Source organism: Chelonoidis abingdonii, chromosome 4, assembly GCF_003597395.2.
Source record: "Chelonoidis abingdonii isolate Lonesome George chromosome 4, CheloAbing_2.0, whole genome shotgun sequence".
In the NCBI taxonomy this organism is placed as follows: Eukaryota; Metazoa; Chordata; order Testudines; family Testudinidae; genus Chelonoidis; species Chelonoidis abingdonii.
The window spans coordinates 63,467,395-63,475,670 of NC_133772.1; the positions used below are offsets into that span (position 1 = coordinate 63,467,395).

Genomic DNA, 8,276 nt, shown 5'->3' on the forward strand with positions numbered 1-8,276 from the left:
CCTGGGAGAGCTCACCATACAGAAGCTGGCAGGCAATTCTGTTGGCATCTATGCGGCTGACATGACTGGTCCAGCGTAGCTGTGATTTCATGATCATCATTTCGATGCTTGTCATCTGAGCTCTCTTGAGGACCTCGAGATTGGGCACTTTGTCTTGCCAGTGGATCTTCATGATGTTGCGGAGGCAACACATGTTGAATGCTTCAAGGTGCTTGATGTGACACCTATATAGTGTCCATGTTTCGCACCCGTACAAAAAGAGATGAGAGAACAACAGCTCTGTAAACAAGCAGTTTTGTTGACATTCGGATGTTGTGGCAGTTTAAAACTTTGACATGCAGACAGTCTGGCTTGCTTTGGATATTTGTGCGTTGATCTCATTATCCAGTGATTCATCAGTACCCAGGTATTTAAAAGTTCTCCACTACTTTAAGATGAGTGCTGACAATGGAGATACTCGGGACAGAAGCATTTGATCCAGGTGCAGGTTGATGAAGAACTTCTGTCTTTCCAAGGCTGATAGTTAGTCCGAAGAGTTACGAGGCCTCAGCAAACTTGTTGACAATGTGCTGAAGATCATTTTCAGTGTGAGTCATGAGGGCACAGTCGTCGGCAAAGAGTGCCTCAAGAAGGAGTTTCTGCACTGTCTTAGTCTTTGCATTCAGGCGATGGAGGTCAAAAAGTGAACCATCGTGCCGGTATTTCAAGTATATACCTTGGTCCAGATCTTTCATTGCATGGTTAAGGACGCATGCAAAGAACAGGTTAAATAGGACAGGAGCGAATACACATCCTTGTTTCACGCCATTGGTGACGTTGAAGGGGGCTGATGTGGCGCCATCAGACAATACTTCAACTGTCATGCTGTCATGAAAAAGGCGTATAATTTGGACAAATTTTCTTGTGCAGCCAAGTTGTGTTAGAATGGTCCAAAGGGCTTCCCTGTTGACGGTATCAAACGCCTTTCTCAGATCTATTAAGACAGCATACAGGTGCATATTCTGTTCAATGCACTTCTCTTGTATTTGTCTGACAGCAAAACACTATGTCGACTGTGCTCTGGCCAGGTCGGAAACCACATTGACTTTCAGGTAGATTTGCCTCGGAAATACTGGCTATTAAGCAGTTCAAGATGATGCGGGCAATGATCTTCCCACCAACGGAGAGGAGGGATATGCCTCTATAGTTTCCACATTCTGCTTTGCTGCCTTTGTTCTTGAAAAGAGAGAAAATAGTAGCGGAGGTCCTGTGGTAAGTTTTCATCCTCCCAAATGCTGATGATCACGCTGTGGAACGCTGCTAGTGCTGCTGGACCTGCTGGTATTTGTCTGCTGGTATCCCATCTTTTCCAGGAGCTTTTCCTGAACTTATCTTGCTAACAGCTTTCTTAATCTCATCTATAGTGGACGGAAAGTCAAGATCTGTCAGAGCAGGCTGTTGTGGAATTTCATTGAGGACATTATTCTTCATGGTTGATGGTCTATTGAGAAGGTTGCTAAAGTGTTCTCGCCATCTTTCGTTGATGCCTTCTTTATCTTTAATCACCGTTGTGTTGTCTGATGAGAGCAATGAGTTGGTCCTTGGTTTAGAAGGTCCATAGACAGTCTTAATAGCACTGAAGAACATCTTTGAGTTGTGAGTCTCAGCATAGTGCTCAATTTCTTTGGCTTTGCTCTCCCACCAGTTGTCTTGTATCTGACGGAGGTCCTTCTGTGTTTTGCTCTGAAGGTACTTGAAATGGTCCTGTTTAGAGACTGAGGAGGGGTCATTCTGCCGTTCGATAAAGGCTTCTCTTTACTTCCAGTGCTGAGCATATTTCTTCTTGGTTCTCATCAAACCAATCCTGATGTGTTCTATTCTTTGGTCCAAGAGATGTTATTGCTGTGTCAGGCACTATCTGCTGGAACTGATCCCACTTTTCGGTTACAGTACCGATCAACTGTCCGTGGGATGTCAGTTTCTCATCAAGACTCCTCTGGAAATTGTTGAAATGCTGAGCATCCTTCAGTTTGGCTATGTTGAAAGCAGGTCGCACATGCTTAGGGCGTTTGTGCCGAGAGGGAGCGATGTGAAGTTGAAGAGACATTCTGACTAATCTGTGATCTATCCAGCACTCTGCGCCTTACATTACTCTGGTGATCATTACGTCTCGGATGTCTCGCCTTCTGACAATGGCATAATCTATCAGATGCCACTGTTTGGACCTAGTGTGCATCCACGTTGTTTTGTATTTGTCCGCTTGTTGGAACAGAGTGTTGGTAATGGTCAGGTCATTTTCAGAACAAAGGCTCAAAAGACGTAGTCCATTGCTGTTCATTTTACCTACATCATGTGGCCCGGTTACTCCTTTCCAGGTCTCGCTGTCAGCCCCAACTCAGGAATTGAAATCTCCAGGTTGGAGTAGTTTGTCTGTTACAGGTGTGGCCTTGATCAGTCTGTCGAGATCTTCATAGTATTGTTCCTCTGAGTTGTCAGAGCATGTTAGAGTGGGTGCATTTGCACTGATGATGGTGGCATGATGGGAAGCGTAGTTTCAGCAATCTGTCATTGACACTCACTTGAAGGTCTGGGAGTTGCTGCATCAGTGAGGTTTTTATTGCCAGACCAACTCCATGTTTTCTGTCCTCTGTCTCAGTCTTACCCTTCCAGAAGAAAGTGTAACCACTTCCTGGTTCACTCAAGGAACCTTCCCCAGGCAATCTTGTTTCACTTAATGCCGCTATATCGTTGTTGTAGCAGGCTAGTTCTCGAGCAATGAGAGCTGTCCTTCTCTCAGGTATTGCAACAGCTTCTCGATCCATGAGGGTACGAACATTCCATACACCAACGGTAAGTTTCCTCAAATTTTTCTTTTGGTTTCAGCTGCAGGTTGGGTTAAACTGCCAGCTGCAGCTTGCTGGCCAGTTGCTCTAGGGCAGGCAATTTTTAGGCCACCTTTTCTAGACCCCTCCCTCACTAGGGTGAGCAGTGCTGTCCTGAAGAGGGCTGCTCAGACACCTGGGATGCTGCCGGGCAATTCTGCTGCCCCAGGTACAGAGCTGGACTACCACCTATCCACAGGCCACCTTCGAGGGTGGTCCGTCCACTTTGATCCCCACTTGTCACTCGGTTCTAACTTGTGGCTCCAAGTAGCTGCAGCATGCGCAGTGGCCACACTCCAGGCAACGGCTTCGACAGGCCGGCCAAACCACGTGAGTGTAACTGATGGGACTCAAATCCTCAGTGAATTAGGGATATGTCTACCTGCATGTGACATCAGCTCCAGCGGACTGGGTAAAAGAGATCACTAAGATCCAATGGCCAAGAAGGCAGTTCTGCAATGCTTTGTGGACAGCGAAGGGCTTGACGAGGCACGAAAGATGTCAAGGCCATCCACTGCAACCAAAGAAGTTACCAGTCGTGACAACATTGGTATCTGGCTTCTAAAGATCGAGAGAGTGGGATTGCTCCTGTGCAATGACATAATCCAGAGGTGGGCAAACTACAGCTCACAGGCCACATCCAGCCCTCAGGACCCTCCTTTCCGGCCCCTGAGTTCCTGGCCCAGGAGGCTAGCCCCCAGCCCCTCCCTGGCTGTTTCCCATCCCCTGCAGAGCCTCAGCTCACTGCGCCACTGGCACAATGCTCTGGGTGGTGGGGCTGTGAGCTCCTGGGGCAGCACAGCTACAGGGCCGCAGCCTGACCTGGTGCTCTGTGCTGCAGCTGGCTCCAGCTGGGAGACACGGCTCCCTGTTCTGGTGCTCTGGGCAGTGTGGCTGTAGCATCAAGAGCAACTGGTGCATGGTAAGGGGACAGGGAGAAGGGGGGTTGGATAGAGGGCAGGAGAGTTTACAGGGCTGATCGGGGTGTGTGTGTGGATAGGGGGAGGGGCGGTCGGGAGTAGTCAGGGACAGGTAGAAGGGGTAGTTGGATAGGGCAGGAGTCCCAGGGGGCCAGGAAGGAGAGGCGGGGTTGGATGGAGCAGAGGGGGGTGGATGGGGCAGGGGTCCAGGCGGGGCCGTCAGGGAACAGGGGAGATTGGATGGAGCAGGAGTCCCGGGAGGGTTCTGTCAGGGAGCAAGAAGCAGGGGAGGTCAGATGAGGGAGGTGTGTGCCAGCCCCCACACCCTAACTGGCCCTCCATACAATTTCCAAAACCCGATGCGGCCCTCAGGGCAAAAAGTTTGCCCATCCCTGACATAATCTGTAATAAGATTAATCTTTAATTCCTAGAGACTCCATGCCAATCTTGGAGTGCACCCCACCCTAAGTGAATGGTAAAGTCTGAGTAATTAGTTAGGAACAATGTCATAAAAGCGTAAAACTCTGCTTGTTATGTATCTGTTTCCTTGAGGTCAGGTGACAGCTGTCACAGCAGCCTTACACAGCACGGATTCCAAATCCTTTGCAACAGTATCATTTTAGGACCCAATCCTGTTCCCAGTAAAATCAACAACTGCAGAACTCCTATGAACTTCACTGGCAGCAGGATCAATCATTCAATTTCACACTTTTTGGAATGACCTTTTATTTCATTTTCTAGCCAAGCTCTCTTCTCACTGATCTGTAGCTAATGTATGCTCAGCTTTCTTTAAAGGCTCTCCTCTAGAAATATTTTTCATTCCATTGGTTTCCAGTTAAGGGGAAAGGTAAGAAAACTATGTCTAGCCTAGTCAGCTGTGCTGATTACTAAATCTGACAGTTCATTCCAAACTGTCATTTTTATAGCTCCTAGAACAGCAGCAATTTTCACAAATTGACTGGACTTTAGTGCCCAATTTGTTTAAGGTGAGGGAAGAGAGACAAAGCACATGAATAATTCTTAAGTTATTCCTAAATCTACATGTTAACTCATGTATTTTGCTGGAAAATATAGCCACTTTTCTGTACATGCTGTTGGCAAGTTTAGACATGGAATTTTCATTTGAAGCATGAGGTCTTAAATGCAAATTCTAATGACAAATATGCTTTGCAGTCAGACTGCTCTAGCTTCCCTTTGTATTTCCACAGCCATGTAGAACAGCTAATCCTGTGGGAATATTTTTCTTTTCCTTTTTTAACTTTTGCCATACTTTTAGCATATCTATCCTCCACCAGTAAATCCTAAAAGGGAAGATGGGGACACTACTCTTTCCAATTTTCTGCCTTCCTTGAGAAGTTGTTAGCTGATAGCAAGTTTCAGTTATTTACTCCTCTCTTGTATATTATTTTGGTAGTGTGGTACAGGTAAGACCATGGAAAAATGCTAATGTATTTCACTGGGTGAATATGTCTAAGAACTCACTTAGATCTTAGCTTACAAAGGCAACAGACCTATTGTCTGCTTCACCTTTTTGCTACACGATTATACACGTACAGTACAATTTTTGCTGTCACTGACTTCTCTTCTTGATGCCTAAGCACCACATCTGATCAGTGCTCACGCTTTACAAGAATGACCAATGGTGCAAATTCCGTTCCTTATCTTGATTTTGTATCAGATGACTGAGGAACTGCTTGGGCTGGGATTTAAACATTTCTATTTCTCCCAGCTAATGAGATCTATCCCTCAGATCCACTTATAACAGACATTCTCTGAAAATGTACCCTGCAGTACCTTAATAATGACTCCCTTGAAATAGTTAGTTAAAGCTATCATGCTGTTTTAACATTTATTCACACTGGGTCAGTTTCCATTTCATTTAACTGAACAGAGAAACTTCCTTTAATTTCCTGCTATTTTTCCCCTGCTTGTTTTTCTTTCATTAGAAATCTCAAGTCATGTCTCCTGTCCTTTTGCTGGAATACTTTATGAATGATTGGAGCATTAATAAGATTACAACATCAGAAAGACCTGAGAAATCCAGAGAGGAATGGATTTTTAGACTGTTTAAAATCTTGATTTGTAAAACAGCCCCTAACTTCAGCCAAGGCCTGAGAGAGCTCCCTAGATTCTAGAGACCTCCAGCAAAAAAAGGCAAGATAAGACCGGACTGCTCTGTTATTGCAATAGTATAAAAATAAATCAGAAAAAGTATTTTTTTTAAAAAATGCCCCTGAGGCCATTATTATACAACATAAGGCAGCAAAAAGAGGGGTAAACACAATATTATTTTGCAATTCAAGATTATATATTTGCAGGGACCTTACATCTCAAATGGAAATTAGGTGCCTAAACTTGCCAAGACCATGGACAGAATGGATGGCAATGTCTTCCAGAAAATGAACAACAATAATAGTGCATAGTTATATGCACTTGAGGTTGCTCTGCATATTCATGGAACTAAGCCCAAGAGTACAATCTTTGAGAGATCTTGACAGTTGTTCCATCACATGCATATACCTTAAATATTGAATCCATTCTCTTCAGACAAATATGGAGCTGTGTTCCAGATCTTAGTCCTGCAAAGTCCTGAGAAGATCTGTATGAATAATATCTTATTTTGTTTGCTGGTAATTCTGAAATAATCAAGAACAGTTTAGTTTCAAGTCAAGCAAAAAAATAATCCAATTTTCAGTGAACCAAAAGCTTGAAAAAAAATTCTAAATAAAATATTTCTACCTGACATTTTTTATTTAAATTTTGGGCATTTTGACAAAAGCCACGGTGGACTAACTGCCCAGGGGAGGGATGGTTGTGAAGGAGAGGTTCCTTTAGCCTGGTGGTTACACTACCGTCATTGGAGACTGGTGTACAATTCCCTTCTCTACCTGGAATGGAGAAGGGTCTTCTGCATTGCAGGAGAGAGTGTTCTATCCACTGGGCTAGCGAATGTTCTGTGGTGGATCTTTCTCAATCTCTTGTTGGGCCATCTCTTCACTAGACCAAAGAGAAAGGGAGACTGCAGAGCCCAGTGTCATGCCATTCACCTAGGAATGAGGTGCAAGTTTGAGATCCTGCTCCAATGACTATTTAACTATTCCATACAAAGTGGAACAGCTCCAAAAGGAGAAGTTGAGAGGGACTGAATGTATAGCCCAGTAGTCAGGGCACTTGGCTGCAATATGGGAGACCTGGGTTCAAGTTCTTGGCCTAAAATCAGGCAAAGCAAGGACTTTAACCTGGTGTCCCACATCTCAGGTGAATTCTCTAACAACCAGCAGATTAGCGATCCTGGCATGGGTTGGTCTGCATGGCTCTCATTTTCCATGAAAAACCTCAGAAAGGTCTTAGTCTTATCCCAGTGCAGAACAAGAAGGTTTCTGAAGTCTCAAAAAGCTTCTTGGTACCAGAAAACTGTTTCCTGTCCAATCTAATGATATTAACATTTGTACAATCGCCATAATGGGATTTTGGGGAACAGACCACATATAAACCATGCAAGTAATGAGTTTAAAGTTAATACCTCATTTTAGTGTTAATCACAAGATAGATTTGTAGAAGCTAGGCTGTCGGTCAATCACAGTTAACTCAAAAAGATTAATCTTGATTAATCTCAGTTTTAATCTCACTGTTAAACATAGAAATACCAATTGAAATGTATTAAATATTTTGGATGTTTTTCTGCATTTTCATATATCTTGTATTTTGTGTTGTTATTTAAATCAAAGTATATATTATTTTTATTACAAATATTTGCACTGTAAAATGATAAACAAAAGGTGGTATTTTTCAATTCACCTCATACAAGTACTGTAGTGCAATCTCTGTCATGAAGGTGCAATTCACAAATGCAGATTGTGTTACCTAACTGTACTAAAAACCAAAACCATGTAAAACTCTATTGCCTACAAGTCCAACCAGACCTACTTCTTGTTCAGCCAATTGCTAAGACAAACAAGTTTGTTTACATATTAAAGAGATAATGCTTACAATGTCACCATTAAGTGACAACAGGGATTTGCATGGCACTTTTGTAGCTGGCATTGCAAGGTATTTACATGCCAGATATTCTAAACATTTGTATGTGCCTTCATGCTGTGGCCACCATTCCAGAGGACATGCTTCCATCCTGATGACGCTAATTAAAAAAAAAATATGTTAATTAAATTTGTGACTGAACTCCTTGGGGAAGAATTGTATGTCTCCTACCTACCCTAGCTCTGCTTAAGCGCTGCCGAGGCCCCTCACCCCCGCCCTGCACCCAAATCCCTGCCCCAGTGCAGAATCTCCTCCTGCACCCACTGCCCCACCCTAAGCCTACACTCCCCTTCTTGTTCCAGCCCTGAGCCCCCTCCTGCACCCCAAAACCCTCATCCCTGGCCCCACCCCAGCTGGAGTTCTCACCCCACCTTCACCCTAACCCTTTGCCCCAGCCTAGAGCCCTCTCCTGCACTCTGAACCCCTCCTTCCTGGCTCCACCTGGAACCTAACTCCC

The 8,276-nt window shown here is 44.3% G+C and overlaps 1 pseudogene; it reads right to left on the reverse strand.

The window, feature by feature from the left end:
- Positions 1-498: 498 nt before the first annotated feature.
- On the reverse strand, positions 499-5,617 carry LOC142046811 (uncharacterized; annotated as a pseudogene).
- Between the last annotated feature and the right edge of the window lie 2,659 nt (positions 5,618-8,276).